A 23,865-nucleotide genomic window follows, 5' to 3' on the forward strand; every position below is an offset into this window, starting at 1 on the left:
GCGTCTGAAGTTCTGATGCACTGTTGAAGCGGCATTTGAAGACGTTTGTCCTTAAGTTGAGAGCTCCGACAGATCAAAGGTGACGTAATCTGGTCGGTGAAATATAATTGGTGAATTGGAATGTGTTTTCGTGTTCTATGATCAGAGATGATGGTTCAAAGGAGTAGTTTACTTGGGGTCTCAACATGTATATGAACTAATCTTCCAACAAATCCTTGGGTCCAAAGTTCTTTGAAGAATTCAAAGAGGAGGACATGGAAAAAGCCATGGAGAAATTGTTAAAGAATTCCTTAGAGGATTACCGGGAAAAATACGTGGAGGAATTTCTTATGAATTTTTTGCAGAAATTCCTGGAGGAAACATTTGAAAATTATTGGAAAAAATCTCTAGAGGAATTCCTTGGAGGAACTACCGTAGGAATCTTTAGAGTATTTTTTTGTAGGAATCATCGGAAGCCTTTCTTAAGAAATCCTTGGAGAAGTAGCTGAAGAATTCTCCAACCACAATTTCTAGAGGAACTCTAGGAGAAATCTCTTTAAGAACTTTTGGAGAAATATTTGAATATTTGACTGAACGATCGTCAGTAAGAATTCACGTAGGAATCGTTGAGAAAACTCTCGGAGAGATCTCTGGAAGAACTTCTAGTGAGCTCCCTAGAAGACCTACAAGAGAAATACTTTTAATATCTCTAGAAATATTCCCTGAAAGTACTCCGTGGCCATCCATAATAACCATTCAACCTCTAAGACATGTACAAAATCCTGTAAACAAATGTAAACGCCGCAGTTCAATTACATATAACATTTTCCAATTGAAAGCCTAGGACTTCTCGACAACTTCGCTGATGAGTGATGATCCGACTTCCTAGGACAGCAGAATAATGAGATTTATCATACCAAATAGCTCGTAACAGTGAAATTTTGCATACATTTTTACACCGTTCTAGAATTTCAAGAATCATGAACAACTTTGCTGAACCTACGAACTGTGCAGGTGATCTGGATCATGATAAGAAACATTTAAAATTACCCAATATCATCACATAATGGTGGAGTTGCTTACCTCATTTTCCACCTTGTAAGAATAGGCTTTCAGCCCTTACCCGCTGTTACCCGGCAGGGCGGCCTAAAGCAGGGTACTTCCACTAAATTAAGGACTTCGGATGAAATTAATTGGGAAAATAAATAATAAATAAACTTTGCAACAAAAACTTATATTCTACGCCTGACCTTCGTTTTGCCCCTTTCTCCCCTTTGGCACTTTGGCTTCGGTCGACACGTTGGGGCCCTTGCTGCAGTGGTGGTGGTGGTCGTCGTTGCTCCCGCACGGACTATGCGGAGCCTCTTCTTCTTCTTCTTTCTTCTTCGATTTCTTCTTTGGGCACTTTCAGACTGCAGAGCAGTCGTCCTTTGCGTTTAGCTAGGGGGAAGAGCGGGCTCCTTTGTCGGATCCCCCCTAGCGACGATGGTGTATAAACACCGAACTGTCTACTCGCCGTAGATAGTTCTGGTAGTAACCGCAATTAACTACCACAGGTGGTGAGCCCCTTTACACCTACCTGTCTTCGTCCTCCTTGACGTTTAGCTACACGGGCGAGACTGGCTCTACTGGCTGAGCCCGTGTAGCGAGGACGGTGGGTTTTCGGACACTTTACTAGACCGCCGGGAAGCGAAAATTCCTTTACAATTAGCTTCCCACTATGGCGGTGGTCCAGTACCCTTTTGCACTGCACTTCCACAGCACTTTTTTTTTTGTACCCGAAACCGTGGGCCGGCACTATTTCACTAGTGAACCACTCGTGGAATCACTACCGACGTTGCTGGGAACAATCCTCCAGCTTTCGACGCGAAACACCACTTTTCCGGGCGTAATTAAAACGGGTTAAAATACGCGTCCGTCGCACTACACGGTTTCGTTACTTCTCCCGATCAAAACAAAAAACACCACACACCGCACTCGATTGTTTTCTGCTGCTTCTGCCGCTTTCGATGTGTGCCATGTGGTGGGGGAGCTTGGGGGTCAAATGCCTCACCGATACAATATACACGATTTTGTGTCCCTACATTTTAACTAACTAATTTCAAATAAAAATTATAAAAACAAAACAAACAAATTAAAAATGATCCAAAACACAGTGGTTCACATAAATGTAGAACGAAATTGTAACCGCGGGTTACAATCTCGCCCACACCGAGGAGAAAAAAAATGGGAACCATTTTTTTTTTTTACTAACCCTAACACCTAACACCGATAACAATGATAACATATAACGAATTAAAAAGAAATAAATTAACATGAAAATATGAATAAAATAAATAAAAAAGTGTAAATAAAAAATCTGCCTAACCTAACCACACAAAGACATTTTCCACAGCTTTAAAGTGTTTACATAGACACAATCAGGGAAACGACCGAACAAAAATAAAAACTAAATCGGTACATCGTCTCGTGGTTGTTCTGCAGACAAGGACTGGGACCCGTCGCTATTAACGGCACCAGACCACCCTCGACACATCCGGTTCTCAATGGGAGAGCTAAGAATCTTCAACTCCCCCAGACCAATTCGGAATAACACTCAAAACAACCTGACTTCCTAAAACCCTGCTAGCCTCCGGTTGGAAGTAGCGTAGCAGAGGAACGGTTGTCGTGGTCTTGTTTTTCAAGTTATTTTTATTTTTTTTTTTGACGTCCACTATTCCCGTCCTGACGGTATTCATATTTCCTAGACAGGTGGGGTTTCAATTCAATCCGCATTCATCCAAAGTGTATCACTCATTCATCCCAATCACTGGCCTACGCGTACACACAATCACACAAGACATTTGAATGAACACCCCGCCATTTCACACACTTTCATTCATTCTCATTCACTCTCATTATTTTCACTCATACAATACATTTTCTCACTCATACAGCACACAAAATACCAAAACAAACGGGCAATGGACGCAAGGTATTGTCTTTTACGCTACAAGTAATTCCTTTCCCAAGGATACTTGAGCAAGACACCGAACGTGAATGCAGATCAATTACGAACTGATTCCGTAGGGAATCAGTCGAATTTCCCTGATTCTGGCAGATAAAAACAACGAAGAATAAACAAATTAAAAAGGTTAAAATTGGTGTTGTCATCTATGCGCGGGAAATGAACTTGAAGATAATTCTAGTGTACAGGTGCGCATACATAGATGACCTCCCGAATGGATCCACGGTCGTGGTTTGAGTCCTTCCGGCAAGAAGGAAGATTTAGTTGGGGTGTTGATAGTGAAATTGAGGTGATGAACCCTAGAGGTTCACAACCTCGAAGAGTTGTCAGGTGCCGGGAGATTTAGGTGTCGGCTCCTGAGGAAAGAAGATGATTGCCAGCGTGAAGTGATGCGTGATGCTCCCGGATCCATCGATCTTCGGAAGCTCCCAAGTGAGCAACCTGGTGAAGTCGATATGGTGGATCCGAGGAGCTCCTAGGAGATTTTATATTCACGCTGGCTTGGGAAAATTTGCTGTCTCCCTCCAACGGCTCAATCAGGCTGTGGGCGACACCATCCTTCTTCAGGTGAGTATTGTGATTAAAGATAGTGTACTAACCAGTGTGTCCTAGTGGTGACAACCGTAGTTGTCCAGCCAGGGTTTGACAGTCCTGGGCTGCCGCTAAGATTCAGGAATCGGACACTCACTCTGGTGTTCCACTAGGTTTTCTCGCAATTCTCACGCTGAATATGATGTTAACTTGCAGGTCATCGTTGAGCAATATGCAAGCAACAGATGCCTGGATCAAAATAATTGAAAAGTTTATAAATTTGAAGTGAAATTTAATATTCACTCTCACTGTACCAATTTGGAAAAATTTGCTATGAAAATTTGATTGGGAAATTATATTTGAAGAATTGGTACAGATAGGAGCTACGGGAATTTTCCTTTGAAGAATTACAGAGAGATTAGATTTCCGACCGATTTAGTTGGATCTAATCCCATTATGCAAACAATAAGGGCATCGAGAAGCTTCAAATCCCTTAAATCCACACAGTATGCAGAAAACACGCTTGGGCTTTGAACACTTTTCATGTTCATGCCCCTGCATTCCGCAGTTGTAGCACACTCCCAAGTGTGGCGGACGGTGTTTGTCCACCAGGGAGCTCAAACATATTATGCCTTCTTGTCGCGACTGTGGGGATTTAGGGATTGGGCTAGCCTTCTCTCGGAGATTTCTTTCAGGTCGGCCTCCCGTTTCTTTAAAACGGAGAGGTGGAGGTCTATTTCGTTTTGGTGACGATGGAGGGCTATTCTTGTTATAGAATACCCTTGGTTTGTACCCATTTCCATTGTCACGAGGTTGTTGTTGCTGCTGGCTTTGTCTATAACCATCATATGCAGGCTTACTTGAAATAGTAGATACTTCCTTGGGAACTCCAAATACTTTTTGGTAAATGGAGGTTTTGGAAGCATCTATGGTCTTTCCGATGAGCATCAACTCGGACAATGTGTTCACCGGCTTGAAGACGAGAACCTGCTTGTAATCAGGTCTCAGGTTTCGCTTGAGGATGTCCAACTTCTCGTGGGGACTTAGCGGCGCAGGCATAGCACGGAAGATCTTCTCCATCTCAAGATAAAAATCTTGGAAGGATTCATTCCTCTGCTGTCGCCGCTGAGACGCTTTCATCCTCAGCGCAGCATCAAGTTCCGGGTGCACGAAGTTCGCCTTCAACTCGCACACCAGGTGGTTCCAGTTGTAGAACCGTTTCTGGGAACGCATCGCTTGAAACCAAGCCAACGCGTTACCGGTGAACAAATGCATTGCCGAGCTAAACAGTTCTGCCTCGGACATTTGTTCTGACTCAGCGTAATGGTGGACACATTCCAAAAATTCGTTGAGTCCCATTCCTTCGTCATTCCCAGCGTACTTCCTGATTTTCCAATCGGCCACCCGTTGGGGCCGACGCTGGTAACCGGTAATCTCCACCGATGTTGCTCTTTCCGGCTGACGCGGAAGCGTTAAATTCGGAAGAGTAGTCTGGTAAAAGTTCTGGGAATTGTGCGAAGGTCCGAGATTCTCGAAACTTTTGGAATGGTCCGCATTACGGGAGTCAAAACGTCTTTGAAATGGTTGATTGGGTAGTCCAAAGTTCTTGCTAGAAGTTTGCTTCTGCAGGTTCTCCGGAGTACCCAAACCTTCTAACGCTTGCTGATCAAAATCAGGCAAATCCGGTAAATCGGGACTTTGTTGCAATCGAAGATCTTGCGTATCTACCGGGAAACTCTGGGAGTTTGCGTTAGGTATAATTTTGTTGACGATGTCCTGTAACTCAGAAATCTTCTCGCGAAGTGTTTGCACTTCGCGGTTAGTTTTCTGTAGTCCGGAAGCAATCGTACCAATGGACGCAAGGCCGCTACCTAGTTTTCTGACTACATCTTCGAGTGAATCAACTCTAGATGCAGTCCTAGTTTCGCTTTGATTGATCTGCTCTTGCGTCCTTTTGATCTCCGCCCTTATGTCAAGTAAGACATCGCGAATTTCTTCGCCCACCGCCTGATTGGAGGATGCTTCAACGATTGGAAGTTGGTTTCCTTTCGGTGAAACATCCTTTCCCGCGGCAATTTGAGCCAGCAAATCCTCACCATCATCTTCTTTGTCTTCCTCGGTTGGCGTGAGGGGAGGCACCAAACTATTCGCGAAGTGGTAGTTATGGAGGGCTACCACATCGCCCAAAAAATCTGCAAAGGTCTTATTGGCCTCCCCCACGACATAGTTTTTGACGATTTGGGGCCGAGCACCCAGATGGAGCAGTCTGCTCCGGTAAACCTCCTTATTCGGACACCTGTACCCCAAATCCTCCTTCATGGACTCAAATTTGCCACGACAAAGCTCCAATTCAGCGTCAATATCCCCTTTAAAGGAGCGGACAGTGGTCTCGGAGCATTTCTGCTCACTGACCAATAACGCTTGCAGTTGACGACACTTTTTGGAACTGGATTGACCCGATCCAGGAGGGACAACAACACCGCGGGAGTTCAATTCAAAATCAATTTCGTCAGGTTCTACCAACTTCCACCAAAATTTGGATTTTGGGTGGAATAAACACAGTGGTGGGGATATTTTCCACAGTCGCGTGGTCGTATTATTTATTTTATTTTGTTGTTTTGTGTCCTAAATCGGTTATTCGTCTCGTCTGCAGAACGAATTGGTGCATTTTGGGTCTCTTTGTTCTCAGGGCGGGATTTTTGATTCTTCTGGGCCGATTTGGGATAGCATTTGACGCAACCTGGTGACCGAGAACCATTTTGGAACCGTCAGTTAGCCGAAAATTGGTTCCTCACCGTATTTATACTAACGAAACAGTTGGTAAGTTTTGATTTCGTCCACATTTTGAAAATTTGTGTTGCTTATTCGTCAATATCCCCTTTAAAGGAGCGGACAGTGGTCTCGGAGCATTTCTGCTCACTGACCAATAACGCTTGCAGTTGACGACACTTTTTGGAACTGGATTGACCCGATCCAGGAGGGACAACAACACCGCGGGAGTTCAATTCAAAATCAATTTCGTCAGGTTCTAAGTGATCGGCACACAAATGGAAGTAGGCGACGTTGAACTCCCCCAACGTCAACATGTCGATCGGCATTTTGACGAATAAGCAACACAAATTTTCAAAATGTGGACGAAATCAAAACTTACCAACTGTTTCGTTAGTATAAATACGGTGAGGAACCAATTTTCGGCTAACTGACGGTTCCAAAATGGTTCTCGGTCACCAGGTTGCGTCAAATGCTATCCCAAATCGGCCCAGAAGAATCAAAAATCCCGCCCTGAGAACAAAGAGACCCAAAATGCACCAATTCGTTCTGCAGACGAGACGAATAACCGATTTAGGACACAAAACAACAAAATAAAATAAATAATACGACCACGCGACTGTGGAAAATATCCCCACCACTGTGTTTATTCCACCCAAAATCCAAATTTTGGTGGAAGTACCCCTCGCTCAGTGGAAAAAATCGAAGATTTTTTCGGGCCCCACGTTGGGCGCCAATTGTAAGAATAGGCTTTCAGCCCTTACCCGCTGTTACCCGGCAGGGCGGCCTAAAGCAGGGTACTTCCACTAAATTAAGGACTTCGGATGAAATTAATTGGGAAAATAAATAATAAATAAACTTTGCAACAAAAACTTATATTCTACGCCTGACCTTCGTTTTGCCCCTTTCTCCCCTTTGGCACTTTGGCTTCGGTCGACACGTTGGGGCCCTTGCTGCAGTGGTGGTGGTGGTCGTCGTTGCTCCCGCACGGACTATGCGGAGCCTCTTCTTCTTCTTCTTTCTTCTTCGATTTCTTCTTTGGGCACTTTCAGACTGCAGAGCAGTCGTCCTTTGCGTTTAGCTAGGGGGAAGAGCGGGCTCCTTTGTCGGATCCCCCCTAGCGACGATGGTGTATAAACACCGAACTGTCTACTCGCCGTAGATAGTTCTGGTAGTAACCGCAATTAACTACCACAAGTGGTGAGCCCCTTTACACCTACCTGTCTTCGTCCTCCTTGACGTTTAGCTACACGGGCGAGACTGGCTCTACTGGCTGAGCCCGTGTAGCGAGGACGGTGGGTTTTCGGACACTTTACTAGACCGCCGGGAAGCGAAAATTCCTTTACAATTAGCTTCCCACTATGGCGGTGGTCCAGTACCCTTTTGCACTGCACTTCCACAGCACTTTTTTTTTTTGTACCCGAAACCGTGGGCCGGCACTATTTCACTAGTGAACCACTCGTGGAATCACTACCGACGTTGCTGGGAACAATCCTCCAGCTTTCGACGCGAAACACCACTTTTCCGGGCGTAATTAAAACGGGTTAAAATACGCGTCCGTCGCACTACACGGTTTCGTTACTTCTCCCGATCAAAACAAAAAACACCACACACCGCACTCGATTGTTTTCTGCTGCTTCTGCCGCTTTCGATGTGTGCCATGTGGTGGGGGAGCTTGGGGGTCAAATGCCTCACCGATACAATATACACGATTTTGTGTCCCTACATTTTAACTAACTAATTTCAAATAAAAATTATAAAAACAAAACAAACAAATTAAAAATGATCCAAAACACAGTGGTTCACATAAATGTAGAACGAAATTGTAACCGCGGGTTACAACCTTTCAAAGTTATAAGCTTTCTGTACAAATTTGATGAAGACATGAGCTTTTTTGGTGGTTCAAATAATAAAGGATATCAACAATTGTGTATTTTCTAAACACAATAGCGCCATACAGCGGTTAATTTTCGCATTAAACACTACCAAAAAATATTAATTAGTTACACATTGCATTTTAAAAATTATTACCGAGTTTGTTATAATGTTGATGTAATGATGATCAAACCACATATTCATTTATTGTAACTGACTTTGTTAGAACCTTGAAATAATACAAACAAGTTTTCGTACCGATTCCAACAAATATATCTAAATATAACAAACCTTGATATAGATATCAACCGTTGATATAATTATGTTATGTTTTTGTTATGCTTTTCTGATCGGGAATAGATCTAAAAACTGGTCGCAGTGACAAACCCGAACAGGAATAAAAAAAATGCCTGCTGTGTTCACATCAATTCATTAGGGCGATTCACTAAACAGCGTAAACCGATTAAACTGATTAGACGTCGCGATCACTAAGGCAATCTTTGATTATTTCATTCGCAAAATCATGAAACATTTCAAATAAGCAGAAAATCATGGCCCACGTAGCAATTTAATCTGTTTAGCGAGTATTGTGTTTAGAAACAGGGAATTTATCAACCCACCATACCCAAATCCTGCTACACTACTACAAATCTAGACAGAAATTATGTGAAGTGAAAGTTTACTCGTCAATTTAGACACGCTCGGTATGAGCCTATGTGTGCATCTAGGGAATCAAGCCACTTGGGCAGTGGCTTTCATTTCCGGCACTTACCGCATTAACTCAGTCAATATTAAAACAATTCACACAATTGAAACACGATGAGATTGGTATAGGTATAGATACATAGTATCTAGCCGTGTACAAAATATCAAGTCAATTGATTCAAAATTGACTGAGTTATAGCTGGCTCGGTACCCTACCTGGAGGAATTCCATTCCCTCGGCGCCATACCATTAGCTACTGTCGCGAGCAGCTTCCACTTAATCATGACCATTTGTATTCTTCAACCACTTAACCTAATTTACAGCTCTTTTGTCCACTATAGGGCACTGCGTGAGCGATTCCAATTGGCGGCTGCACTTACACTTTGTACAGTGCCTAAATGTATTCTATTCTATTCTATTCCACTAATTCTAATTCGAACTGGTAGCCTTTGCGCTGCTGACACTTTTTTACCCTGTCCATGGTAGAATGATGAGCACGATGTTGTGTTGCTGTGTGGTTTTTGTTCCATTTCCAGTCCGATTGGGGGTCCATTATGAGTTGCCGTTAGCCGATATCCAAGTTTCCGGGTCCGTTAGAGCATATGCTCAGAAGAGGGTCAGGTGTAAGCCACTCTCGGGGGGAAGGGCAACTGACGAAAAATTGCAAGTAGGGAATCGCGCCACTTAGGTGGTGGCATCTATTTTCGTCTGTTTTCCGCTATAACTCAGTCAAATTTGAACCAATTGACACAATTTTTGGGATGCGGTGAGATAGGTATAGTATCTACCCGTGTATAACATTTCAAGTCAAGTGGTTAAAAATTGACTGATTTATAGTGGAAAACAGACGAATATAGAAGCCACCGCCCAAGTGGCGCGATACCCTACCGAGGCTGGGATCGGACCCATGACCATCCACTTACGAAGCGAACATGTAGCCACTACGCTACGGGCCCCGGCAAATCGTGACCATATCCGATGTATTTGGCATTATCTTTGACAATGCCATTACCGCCATGCTTGCCCTTTTCATATTCCACGGGGCTTCCGAATTTCAGCTTATCTTCGATCATGACCCTTAATTGCTTCAGTGAGCGCTTAGAGTTGATCATGCACCCACCAGTGGTGAGCACTGCTTGTTGTTCATACTTGCGGATGTTTATCACCGCCACCTCCGTTTTGTGGTGCGCGAGTGCCAACTGTCTCAAACTCATCCAGTTCTCCACTATGCCAATTGCGTGCGTTACGGTCAGTTCCACTTCCTCTACCGACTCGCCGTATACTACGAGAGTAATATCATCGGCGAAGTCGACCAGCTTGACGCCCACTGGAAGTTTAAGCCTCAATACGCTGTCATACGCCGCGTTCCATTGTACTGGGCCCAGGATGGACCCCTGAGGAACTCCTGCGCTGATGTTGTAGCTCCTCTCGCCTTCCTTGGTGTTATAGATTAGCACCCTACTCTGGAAGTAGCTCTCCAGTATCCGGTATATGCTAACCGAAACTCCTAGGTGGTTTATGGCGCACTCAATGGCGACCCTACCGACGCTCTTGAACGCATTCTTTACGTGCAGCGTGACGACTGTGCAATAGCGGATTCCCGTTCGCTTCTTTTGGAGCGCTATCTGAACCGTTTGGTTTCAACCCTTGTAGCGTCAACCGTCGATCGACCCTTCCGTAAGCCGAACTGGTTATCCAAGCGTGGGACACAAAAATACATTTTACTCCTGTGCACTTTTTGAGTTCCATTTTGGCCCCATATCAACTGTGCAAAATTTCAGCTCGATCGGAGAAACTATATTTTAGCGCCAGCCGTTTAAAGTTTTCATACGATTTACTATGGGGAAAATCACTTTTTCAAAGAAAAATCGCCACGGGTTGCCCCTTAATCCCTAAAAATATATCGATGAATGATTTCTGTTGAAAATTTTACGAGGAACAAACCCTCTGAAGACCGCAAAGCGATCTAAGGCATATGGAAAAAGTTATTGACTGAAAACCGAATGGCAAGCCAAAGCTGTTTAACATGTAAGGAATAACAATAAATAATAAAATCTCGTCATTTTATCGATCGGGAAAGGCTTAATAACTTTTTCCACGAATGTCGCATCGCTTTGCGGTCTTCGGAGGTCTGATTCCTCATGAAGTTATCTACAGTAATCATTCAACGACTTATTTTTAAGGATCAATGGGTGACCTCAAGCGATTTTTATTTGAAGAAGTAAATTTTCGCCATAGTAAATCGTATGAAAAACTAAGAATGGCGGGCGCTAAAATATAGTTTCTTCGATCGATCTGAAATTTTGCACAGTTGATATGGGACCGAAATGGAACTCAAAAAGTATACAGGAGTTGGAGTTTTTTCCATTTTTTATATTTTCCCATATAAACCGTGTACCAGGCTAATCCAGTCATCTTGTTTCTCTGTATCTACCATCAGCCTCGACAAAATGATCCGTTCCAACAGTTTCCTGGCGGTGTTCAGCAGGCAGATAGGTCTGCATGCCGACGGGTCGCCAGAGGGCGTCCCGGGTTTGGGCAATAGAATCAATCTTTGCCTTTCCCACCTCTCCGGAAATTATCCTCTGTCTAGGCACATCTGCACAGCCATTCTGAACATTTCAGGGAGCCACGATGGACAATCTGAACATGTAAGTAGAGTAAAATGGGGCAAAAGTTCGAGTGGGGCAAGAGTTTCTTTTGAAGTTTTTGAGCTCAATTCAAATTAATTCTTACGGGTGTCAAGGTTGTTCGAAGCCTTTTTGAAAAAGAGTCTTTCACTCCAAAAATTATGAAAATTGATCAATAATTCGAAAAGTTATGACAAAATGTTGGTTTTTGATCAAAAAAATTGTAATATGCGATGGTCCTTCCAACGCATGGAATGGAATTGTAATGAAATCGAATTCGATATCTTATTTTGGGGCGTAACTAGGTATATTTTGAAGATGCTTTAGCATGTATAACTTTTTGCAAAACAGATTTGGAAATCATATTTTACACATAGTGGGGCAAAAGTTCGAATTGTGGGGCAAGAGTTCGAGTCATGTAGCAACTTTAGGTAAAAACCTAAAATTCTGCAAAATGTATATATTATCTCTAAAAATGATGGAATTAGTGAGAAAATTCGATCAAAGTTGAAAAAAAAATGTTTCATCTGAATTTGGCGGAAAACTACTAATTTTTGGTGTAGTAAATTTAACCCTAATTTGGGTAAAATCCAGATCGAACTTTAAAGTGTATTTCAGTTCCAACATCAAATATTATTTGGTTTTCGGTATTCAGATTACCAAAGTGTCTAAATAGTGTGCTACGGTTAGTGGAATTCCACAAACACTAGATTCGAACTTTTGCCCCAGTGGTGGGGCAAGAGTTCGAATTAGACACACACATACGAAAAGTGTTGTAACTCAAAATTGAAAAGACATTTGGCGTAGCTTTGTTCAGCAAATTTTTAGCTAATGGATAAGAATCACCACACGGTATTCATTTATTTTTATCTGCTTCGATTTTTTGAAAAAAGTTGAATTTTCAACTAAGGTCGAACTTTTGCCCCACCTTACTCTAAGCATCGTTGGCCGTTTTTATAACTACTGTCGGGATGCTGTTCGGACCCGCAGCCTTGTTCAACCTAAGCGACATCGCTATGGCGATGAGCTCGTCGTTCATCACCAGGGTGACCTCTCTTTACCCATCAGGTATCAGTAGGTTGGCTCCAGAGGCACGTTATCCACCATTTGGGAAATATGTGCTATCAAATTTGGCCATAGGGGACGGGGGCCCATGGTCTTGTATCGTGGCGCGGGAGAGAGTTCTGGGGGCGCTGACGCGCTCTTCGTTTCGGCCATGACTACTCATCCCATTGAGGCCCAAAGAAGCATGAAAAGCATTCAGTAATTCATTTCTTTAATTTCTTTATTACAACATCTTCACATAGAATAGACTGAGTCCAGATGGTATTAGAAGCTTCAGCTGTTTTCTTACTCATCGCATCGACCAATTTGGCGATACCCTGTACATAATTGCAAAAATGATTCAAAGAAAATCTCAATCCATTCTTCACTAAACATTTAGATTCGCGGCTGCTGCTTCTCTCCATCCTCGAGAACGTTCTACACTTACCAAATCACTCGTGATCTGGTCAGCACACCCTGTCCACTGTAAGTAAGTAAGTAAGTAAGTAAGTAAGTAAGTAAGTAAGTAAGTAAGTAAGTAAGTAAGTAAGTAAGTAAGTAAGTAAGTAAGTAAGTAAGTAAGTAAGTGAGTAAGTAAGTAAGTAAGTAAGTAAGTAAGTAAGTAAGTAAGTAAGTAAGTAAGTAAGTAAGTAAGTAAGTAAGTAAGTATGTAAGTAAGTAAGTAAGTAAGTAAGTAAGTAAGTAAGTAAGTAAGTAAGTAAGTAAGTAAGTAAGTAAGTAAGTAAGTAAGTAAGTAAGTAAGTAAGTAAGTAAGTAAGTAAGTAAGTAAGTAAGTAAGTAAGTAAGTAAGTAAGTAAGTAAGTAAGTAAGTAAGTAAGTAAGTAAGTAAGTAAGTAAGTAAGTAAGTAAGTAAGTAAGTAAGTAAGTAAGTAAGTAAGTAAGTAAGTAAGTAAGTAAGTAAGTAAGTAAGTAAGTAAGTAAGTAAGTAAGTAAGTAAGTAAGTAAGTAAGTAAGTAAGTAAGTAAGTAAGTAAGTAAGTAAGTAAGTAAGTAAGTAAGTAAGTAAGTAAGTAAGTAAGTAAGTAAGTAAGTAAGTAAGTAAGTAAGTAAGTAAGTAAGTAAGTAAGTAAGTAAGTAAGTAAGTAAGTAAGTAAGTAAGTAAGTAAGTAAGTAAGTAAGTAAGTAAGTAAGTAAGTAAGTAAGTAAGTAAGTAAGTAAGTAAGTAAGTAAGTAAGTAAGTAAGTAAGTAAGTAAGTAAGTAAGTAAGTAAGTAAGTAAGTAAGTAAGTAAGTAAGTAAGTAAGTAAGTAAGTAAGTAAGTAAGTAAGTAAGTAAGTAAGTAAGTAAGTAAGTAAGTAAGTAAGTAAGTAAGTAAGTAAGTAAGTAAGTAAGTAAGTAAGTAAGTAAGTAAGTAAGTAAGTAAGTAAGTAAGTAAGTAAGTAAGTAAGTAAGTAAGTAAGTAAGTAAGTAAGTAAGTAAGTAAGTAAGTAAGTAAGTAAGTAAGTAAGTAAGTAAGTAAGTAAGTAAGTAAGTAAGTAAGTAAGTAAGTAAGTAAGTAAGTAAGTAAGTAAGTAAGTAAGTAAGTAAGTAAGTAAGTAAGTAAGTAAGTAAGTAAGTAAGTAAGTAAGTAAGTAAGTAAGTAAGTAAGTAAGTAAGTAAGTAAGTAAGTAAGTAAGTAAGTAAGTAAGTAAGTAAGTAAGTAAGTAAGTAAGTAAGTAAGTAAGTAAGTAAGCATAGCAAATCTTAACATTGGCATGAGCAAGAACAGCACAAAGTACCAGTAAGTGTGGAATTAGCTCCCTGTTAAAATACACGTTAATAAAAAAACAGTCTTTGGAGAACCCCCAACCCTTCTAACGACACTTCTTCCCAAGATAACCGTAAAAAAACAGTTCGATTTCGATAACAACGGCTCCCTTCATTCTCAAAAATTCTCGAAATATTCTCATGAATATTTCGTACCTTTTTATGTGCACAAATCAGTTTTCGTGCTTTTGTTCTAAAGTTGGCATTGGTGGCTTTTTAAATAATAATGTTCCTACCCCACATAACGCTATCAGAAAAAAATATGTTGTTATTTTTGAATGAGGAGATATTCACGCAAAATGATTCAATACTATTCAGTTCAATATCTTAGAGTGGCGCTTTGGCCATTGACAGTAGCTAAGGTGCCATAATCCATGAACTCTTACGCTTTCATCATTATCAGCTTATCCATCTTTGAGAGTTCTTTATGATCATTTTTATTGAGCTGCACTTTCTTCCCTGTCATTTTTAATGTCCTTAGCACGGACGGACTAAATTTACGATTTGTTCACACCTTCCTTTCCCGTTTGCCAGGTAGATGCGCAACAGATGAAATACTACTGAATGGACGAAGGATGAAGATAAATGAGCGAAACCGTCGTAAAATATCCTATCTCTGCGGTAGAGATCTTGTTCTGATGATAATGGCTCTTTTGGCTGTAGAAGCACATTTGGATTTTAGTGCAACAGAATTGTTCATTTATGGCTACAACGAGCGTCTTGAGGTGTGCAAATGTGAAACAGTACTGCGCAGGATCGACCCTTAAGGTCAGTGAACATTGAAACACGATTTGTGAGGTCAGTTGAGCCGGCCATCGCTCCATTCTGTTATCTGCATACAATGACTCGGAATAGCTTCCCGTTCTTGTTTTCCTTTGAGCGCACTGCAGGGTTGTAAAAGTGTAAAAAGGAATTTGCTCCCAAGATGCGCCTCTTCCGATGTCCACTCCGCACAATCAGTGGGTAGGCAACACCGTAGGTACAGGGCGAGCACATGCTGAGCTGCGTTTGGGACTGCCTTGGACGCGGCATGGCACTCGCGCAAAGTTGCCCTGCACTAAATTCTTGAACCGCTTTTTTCCAATCATGTTTCGCGTATCGCCAGAAGCCAGAAAATAATTATCAGTTCTTTGGTTTTGCCGGAGTCATCATTGACGCTGTTGTCGTTGTTCCGGATGAGGTGGTGGCTGCTGTGGGCAACGACGACGACGGCCCAGACGGGCTCTGGTAGGACCGATCTTACGAGATGATGCACGGCGAGTGAGTTGCAAAGCAAGTTTGGTCTGATCGTTTTAATTAAACTATCGATAAGGGGTCAGCTGGGTATGGTGGATTCCATTTACTTCAAATTTGTTGCCCGCCTTGTATCCTGGAGTTTGTACGAGGGTTGTTATTCCATAATGTGTATTTTTACTGCCTTGAGTATGAAATTCAAGATGAGCACGAGTGCTTCAAGTTGTTGTCTTTGTTAGTCACCGAGGAAGGTCGGAAGGAAAATTCGTTGCATACTTCAGAAAGCTAAAGAAAACTATTACCGTGTCTTTGTTCCAAATCGTTCCATTCTAAGTCACTTACTCAAAGTTTGAAGTTTCAGTATATCAATCCGAGTGGTCAGAAATGATTTTCTCTTTATTTAACGTACATATAAACAGATGAATATAATTGGAAATTATTGGTGAATTAAGGAAAAAATCCACAGCTCAGGTGGCATTTGAACTCACGATCCGTATACGCTAGTCAAATGCTTTATCAACTAAGATCGAGCTAATTAATGACACGGCATTCTAGTTGATACAAAGTCGTTCGTGATACATGTCGTTCGCTTACTTACCTTACCAACCAGGCTAAGGCCGGGTGGCCTCTGCTGTACATAGTAGCCGTCTCCATTCCACTCGGTCCATGGCAGTTTGTCTCCAGTTCCGCACTCTGCGTAGGGTCCGCAGATCGTCCTCCACTTGGTCGACCCACCTAGCTCGCTGCACTCCACGTCTTCTTGTACCGGTCGGATGACTCTTGAGAACCATTTTAGTCGAGTTGCTACCCGACATGCAGTGTTGGGAATACTCACTTGCAAGAGTGATACTCACTTGCTTCTATCTCAGTCCAGAAGCATGCTATCAAAAAATGATGTTTGAAGGGCTTTTAGATTGTAGTTTGATCTAAAAGTTTGCCGAATAAAGTAAAGGTCGCAGACGCATACCAAAGTTGTGAGAGAGCTGTGAGTACAGGGTGAGTAAAATTCGTGTAATTTTTACTCACCTTGTACTCACAGCTCTCTCACAACTTTGGTATGCGTCTGCGACCTTTACTTCATTCGGCAAACTTTTAGATTAAACTACAATCTAAAACCCCTTCAAACATCATTCTTCGATAGTATGCTTCTGGACTGAGATAGAAGCAAGTGAGTATAACTTTTCGCAAGTGAGTATTCCCAACACTGCCGACATGACCGTGACCCGCCCACTGTAGCCTCCCAATTTTCGCGGTATGGACGATGGTTGGTTCTCTTAGCAGCTGATGCAGCTCGTGGTTCATTCGCCTTCTCCAAGTCCCGTCTTCCATCCCCGAGTAGCACACATGTTCTACATAGGTCTATGCAACTCTTATATGACCAAATTCAGTCATATAGGAGTTACATAAACTTGTATAGAACTTGTGTGCTACTAGGGTCTGCACTCCGCCGTAGATGGTACGCAACACCTTCCGTTCGAAAACTCTAAGGGCGCGTTGGTCCTCTGCACGTAGGGTCCATATTTCGTGCCCATAGAGGACGACCGGTCTAATCAGCGTTTTGTTACGGCGAACTTTATTCGATCGTAGAGTTTTGCGGAGTCCAAAGTAAGCACGATTTCCTGCCACAATGCGCCTCTGAATTTCTCTGCTGGTGTCGTTGTCGGCGGTCACCAGTGAGCCCAAGTACACGAATTCTTCAACCGCCTCGATTTCATCACCGTCGATATAAATTCGGGGTGGCGGGCGTGGTGATTCCTCCCTGGAGCCCTTTGCCATCATGTACTTTGTCTTCGACACATTAATGACTAATACGATTCGCCTGACTTCACTCTTAAGTCGGATGTACGTTTCCGCCATCGTCTCGAATTTACGAGCAATAATATCAATATCATCAGCGAAACCAAGCAGCTGAACGGACTTCGTGAAAATCGTACCACTCGTGTTAATCCCCGCTCTCCTTATTACACCCTCTAAAGCAATGTTGAACAGCAAGCACGAAAGACCATCACCTTGCCGTAACCCTTTGCGAGATTCGAAGGGACTCGAGTGTGAAGTTAATTAAGTTAAAATTCACAAATACAAAAAAAAGGACTCGAGAGTGTCCCTGATACTCGAACTACGCACATCACTCGATCCATCGTCACCTTGATCAATCGTATCAGTTTATCCGGGAATCCGTATTCGTGCATAATCTGCCATAGCTGTTCTCGATCGATTGTATCATACGCCGATTTGAAATCGATGAACAAGTGATGTGTGGGCACGTTGTATTCGCGGCATTTCTGCAACACCTGGCGGATGGCGAACATCTGATCCGTTGTAGCGCGTTCACCCATGAATCCAGCCTGATATTGCCCCACGAACTCTCTTGCAATCGGTGATAGACGGCGGCATAAAATTTGGGAGAGTACCTTGTAGGCAGCGCTCAGTAGTGTGATCGTTCGCACTCTTTTCGAATCTACAGAGTCATTTGCACGCTTCTATCTCTTATGTAGTAATCTTGAGTTTCCTCCTCTTCTCTAGTAATATGTCGTTCCACACGCAGAAAAAAAGACGCTTGTTTAAAACAATAAAACGCAAGGTTGATTTTCAAGCTGAGAATTTACTTATGCCAAAGTCATATTTATTTGTTTTTACATAGAGTTTATCGATAAACACAACCAACTACCGTCATTAAATGCAAACGTTAGAAACTTCATTTGTTTCGACAAAATGGGGACATCGTTGGCCGTAATGGACAACGCGCAAGTACTCAAGACAACTTCCACAAAATGTTGGTCAGTTTCGTCTTTTTGTTTTTTTTTTTTTTCATTCGTTCTTCTATCCAACCGCTTGTCGGCTGTCTAAAAATAGATTTCCGAGCTGTCACAGGAGCCGCCGTCACCAACACAATCACATTCCGGCTATGTTAGTGGCAAAAGTGCAGTCGTTTGAAACAATCCAATTTTTGATGTTGAAACTTCCAAGCCTTTGTTTGTTCCAACAAACTGTCAATTTCGACAAATTAAAATATTTGTATTAGGTATCAAGCAATAGAACAGTTCCGTTTGAACTAAAAATATAGTAAACAGAAAAATCGGTGATTTGAGCTAGAATTTAATTGTGTTAACAATTTATTTCTTTGCGTGCATGTTGCTGTGCATTGTTCTCAAAAGTGATCCTTTACCGGATACAGGAAAGATTGATGCAACTCTATAAGGCGAATCCAAGCAAGATTCCGTGCCGGACGATCTGTATAATCTTGGAGCAAATCAATAAATTCCAAGCTTCCTCTGTACAGCTCTGTACCTGGTATTCATTGATTACGAAAAAGCTTTCGACCATCTCAATTACGAAAACATGTGGATAGCTCTCCGGCGCAAGGGAGAGAAACTAATCGGCCTTATTGAAGCTTATTATGGGGCATTTTCATGCAGAGTACTGTACAACGGTGTCTTGTCCGATCCCAACCGGGTCGTTGCTGGAGTTTAGCAAGGACGTATACTATCATCGCTACAAATCCTCATCGTAAACGGCGAGATCCTGGTAGAGGCGACTAATCGTCAACCAAATCGTGCTGTGGCAGCTTATTACTATGACGCATCTAAATGGCTTCAAACTGGCTGATGACGTTGCTCTCTTACCTTAATGGCGCTGTGATATGCAGAGTAAGCTTGATGAGCTTACCGAGCGCTCCTCGACGGCAGGTCTTACCATCAACGTCAATAAGACCAAATCGTTGGATGTAAACACGGCCAACCCTTCCAGCTTTGCGGTAGCTGGGCAAGCAGTGGAGAATATTGAAAGTTTCCAATATCTTGGTAGTCAAATGGCGACCGATGGCGGCACCAAGGTTGACATAGGTGCACGGATCAAGAAGGCGAGGATCGCTTTTGTGAATTCAAGAAATGTATGGAAAAACAATCAGATTTGGCGACGCACCAGAACCCGAACTTTCAACTCGACCGTGAAATCTGTGCTGCTGTACGCTATAGGTCAAGCTATATAGCTATAGTGAGTATCAGTGGAGAATACTCAACGGCTGCTAGGTCTTCATCAATAGATGCCTGCAATATATAATTCGTGCATGGTAGCCTCACGATTGGATCTTCAACGTGGAGCTTCATCGTCGATGTCATTAAAAACCGATAGCGACAGAAATTCGAGAGCGAAAGAGGACGTGGGTCGGCCACACTCTGCGCAGGGGCGGAAACGAAATCTGCAATCAAGCGTTAGCAAGGATGGAAATCTAGTGATCATGATAAGATCCCGAATGTTTCGCGGTTGAAGCGCATCGCGCGATCATAACAACAACGATAGTGTCTTGTACCATTTGGGCAGGTTTACCTATTTTGGGCACTTGCCGCTATAACTAAGTCAATTTCAACCCGATTGATTTGAATTTTTGTACAGAGTTAGATACTGTACGTGCCTAACTCTATACAAAATTTGAAATCAATCAGTTTGAAATTGACTTAGTTATAGCGGCAAGTGCCCAAAATAGGTACACCTGCCCAAATGGTACAAGACCCTACCTTGTCGTCAAGGATTAAAACAAACCACGCTTCGCGAAAATTGAATCGCGAGGCGTGTGCGGCCATGATGCGATCGCTATCATGAAGTTGAAATGATAAATACCGAAAATCATTCACTTTTTGTGCATTCTTGTTGCTCTAATATCATGATATGCCAATGAATGTATTGTTTTCAATTATGAATTCTGTTTACTGGTTCATAAGTGGTTTAAAACGTGATGAATAAAATTTATCGCAACTTGTAACATGATCCGATAACGTGTGACCCCATGATAAAGCGTGCATCAGATGCTTTGATTGCCTGTGATCCCATGATACAAGCACGGGGCGAGGGTGCCGGCATTATGCTACTGCAAGAGCAAAGGCAATCTTGGATTGTTTATATCCTGTATCATTTATCACTAGAAGTGATTTTCTTCCATCCTTGAGCGTTAGATTGGAAACCAGCAGGATATCGCAGCAGAGGCAGGCTCGGAGGCACATGGCGGCACAGTCTTAACAAAGGAATTAAGGAAGTCCACAATCATTGACCTGGCCACAGGTCTAAGCAATAGCGGGTTATCACCCAGGATGGAGATCTTTCAATTCAGTCCTCTGTACCACTATGGGTGCTCAATGAATAAAAGTTTAGTAGTAGTAAACTAATCTACTTGTTTTACCATACTTAGAACATTGAAAAAATGATGTTTTGGCTTAATGATAATTTGGCCAAATGGATCAGTATTATCATCATTACCTTAGTTATTTTAGTGTCAGCTATATATCATGTTTGTGTAAAACACCCTTTAACCAAATTAGCAGTTAGGTAAAAAGTTAAAACTTTCATTGTCCTTGTTATGGAAGGCTTTGATGATTTAACTACAAAAAATCGGAGAACAAAATGGGACGAACAATGAAAGGTAAAAAACTAGTTCTCCTGGACCTGGCATTTATCCTTCTGTAAAAGTGTCAATCATATTTTGTATGTTTCATTTCGACAATTTGACATTCTGCCGCTTGACTTTTTACCATTTTAACGTTATGACTTTTGTCAATCGCCATAATTTTCATTAGAGATTATTCCTGTTTTTGTTTTAGGTTGTTCTTTCGAATGGTAAATTGTTGTATTATAGCTGCCTGATTTATCTTTGAAATGATTCCTTCTTTTCTGTTCAAGTTGTATTTTTTTTTTCTTTCTTGCTGTGTTGATAAAAGTGTCTGGTATGTACTATTGGAATTGTAACTGCTAAATGCATTATGAAAGATAAAGAAGTAACTATTGAATTCTATGTCTATATTCTCCAATTAAGACCACTCTGAACCAAGATCTGTCAGTAAGTGTGTATCGACTTAAAAAGAGGAAAACAAAAATGTAGCGATAACAGTTTTCCTAGAAATGTTCATTTCAAGAAAATGTACAATCATAGAAAAAAACTACGTAAAGGGTCACAGCGCTTCAATCCTTCATTTGGAGAAGGATGACATTGGGAACAGTCTCCCAAAACAGGGAAATCAATTTTCATAATTGATTACACATGCAGGATATATTTCATACTTATTGGAGATTTTAACCATTGAAAATCGATGCCTTCTCTCAAAGCTCACCGCTCCAACTTCAATTCTAAGGACCAAGTTCGCACACGAAGGCTATCACTAATTTAGATTGTAGGGCATTATATTTTGATTACAATTTTGAACAACTATGCTATGAGGCCTTTGCAAAGGTTCTAAGCTTTACGTATAAAATATATTTGGGGAGATGTAGGCAGAAATCCTATCCTGACCATTGAGCGGTAACGTTCAAATCCAGGGCGGAGCTCTTTCTTCTCAAGATTATGATGACAATGAAAACGACAGCAGCATCAGCAAAACCACGAAATAACTACACAGCAATTGAGATCCTGAGCTCGACAAACAAAACCACCGAGCCAAAAGAGCTGCTCTGTATGTTAACGGTAAGATACAGAGCTAGATATGCTAATTCATCAGCTACTGTTTGCGACGTAACTACACTTCGCTTACACCCCGCCGTACGTGGCAAAAGTTTTTCAGTCATATTCCTTGCTGGTGCATCTTGACGAGCAAGAGAAGAGCCCATACGGCGACACCACCAGGGAGTGAACGAAAAACGTGAGGAGGCTTGTAATTTATCTTCTTTGGGACCAACACCGAGTGGTCCCGCGCGTACTCCGGCGAGAGAAGCCCGCCCCAGCCCAGCATCCATATCGCGGGCAGCAATGAATGAAGTAGGTACATATAACCATTTTCAGCTGCTTCGGGCGATCTTGCAAAAGGAGACGAATGATGCCGGGCGAAGAGAGATTCACGGATCTTTGACGGCAAGGCGTACAGACCCGTCGAAAGAAGGAGGCAAAACATGGATGAGAAGATTAGAGATCTTTCGTAAATTTATTTTTATTTACTCTTACATGGAACGAAGTTTATCAAAATCAGAGTACGGTTTGTCCTTTGCACTTTGCGAGGACGCGTTGAACAACTAGCGTGTTCACGAATCTTCTAGGCGACGACGGCGAGGCCGAACAAAAAAGTGAAAACTATTTGCTAGAATATTGCGACATTTGCACCCATTTAGACTCAGCCGAAATTCGTTATTATCACAGTCGAATCTCGCACACGACTTCGCAGCGGCGAACGTACACAAGTTCGCTTGAGTTCGTGACAGGGTCGTCTGCTGCACAAGAGTTAAACGAAATAAGTTTGATTAGTTCGAAATATAGCTGGAAAAGGACAATTCGGTGGATTTTCAAATTATCACAGAAGTCCAAACACCAATGAGATACCCAATATCTGTCCGTTTCGTAATTCCACTGCGCGCACGATTCTTCACTCTGAACAACATAATTAAACTCGAAATCGTGTTAATTACTGTTATCACGCTGCCCAATCCGATTCACGGTACGCCGCAGTCGCAATCGGGGTAACTGCGACTGGGTGTAGGGCTATGGGTCTGTGTATAGATCAACACATTTTTTTGTTGGTCGTTAGGCCGAATGGGTCATTAGGCCGAAATTCTAATTTCCGTCATAAATGATGGTAGATTGTGTTTTGGAACTTTCTCGTTCTCGTGTTTGATTAGGAGAGTGAGTAAGAAAAAAAAAAGAAAAAGAGCTTCAACAATGATAATGCATTTATCATTACCAAATGCATTCAACTGGGCTGCCCGTCTTTGACTTTAAGGTGACTGGGCATTAGGCCGTGTCGATTTTTGCAAAACTGCGAATACACAATCCCGAATAGTCACAAATGGTTGCAAATGGACCCAAATGAAGCCCTGCAAAATTTAAAAATTCTAAAAAATCGGTAAGCTAGTCCGCAATCGACTTGAAGTTTTATATGGGAATTTTAATTTTTCACTATGGGGAAATCCAACTTTTCAAACTTTTGAAGAAAAAGGCACATTAAAGCAACTCTAAAAATCCGCTCCCCCCCTGAAGATTTAGTGCATATATTAGGGAACATTTTGTTAGAAGACAACTTTTTAGTTGCACTTAAGATAAGGGCGTTATTAAATTTCGAAACAATGGACATTTTATTCGCATGATTTCTAACTTCTTTAATTGGCATCACTGCACGTTTTGCGTGTTGAAGAGGGTGGTAACAGCCATCTGCGGTGTCACCACCCGTCGCTGGATGGAGACGCAAGTACCTGATAAAATTGAGATAGTTAGGATTGTAAATATTCTTGCGATATTGCTTTATAAAAACTTGGTATCTTTGGCAAAGTTGTTGGCATGGTCAAGAGCTGTCCAGTGATGAACTAAATCATTGGCAAATCCATCGCTGGGCGGCGCTAGTGTGCATACAAACTGCATG

This window comes from Aedes albopictus, chromosome 2 (assembly GCF_035046485.1).
Source record: "Aedes albopictus strain Foshan chromosome 2, AalbF5, whole genome shotgun sequence".
NCBI lineage: Eukaryota > Metazoa > Arthropoda > Insecta > Diptera > Culicidae > Aedes > Aedes albopictus.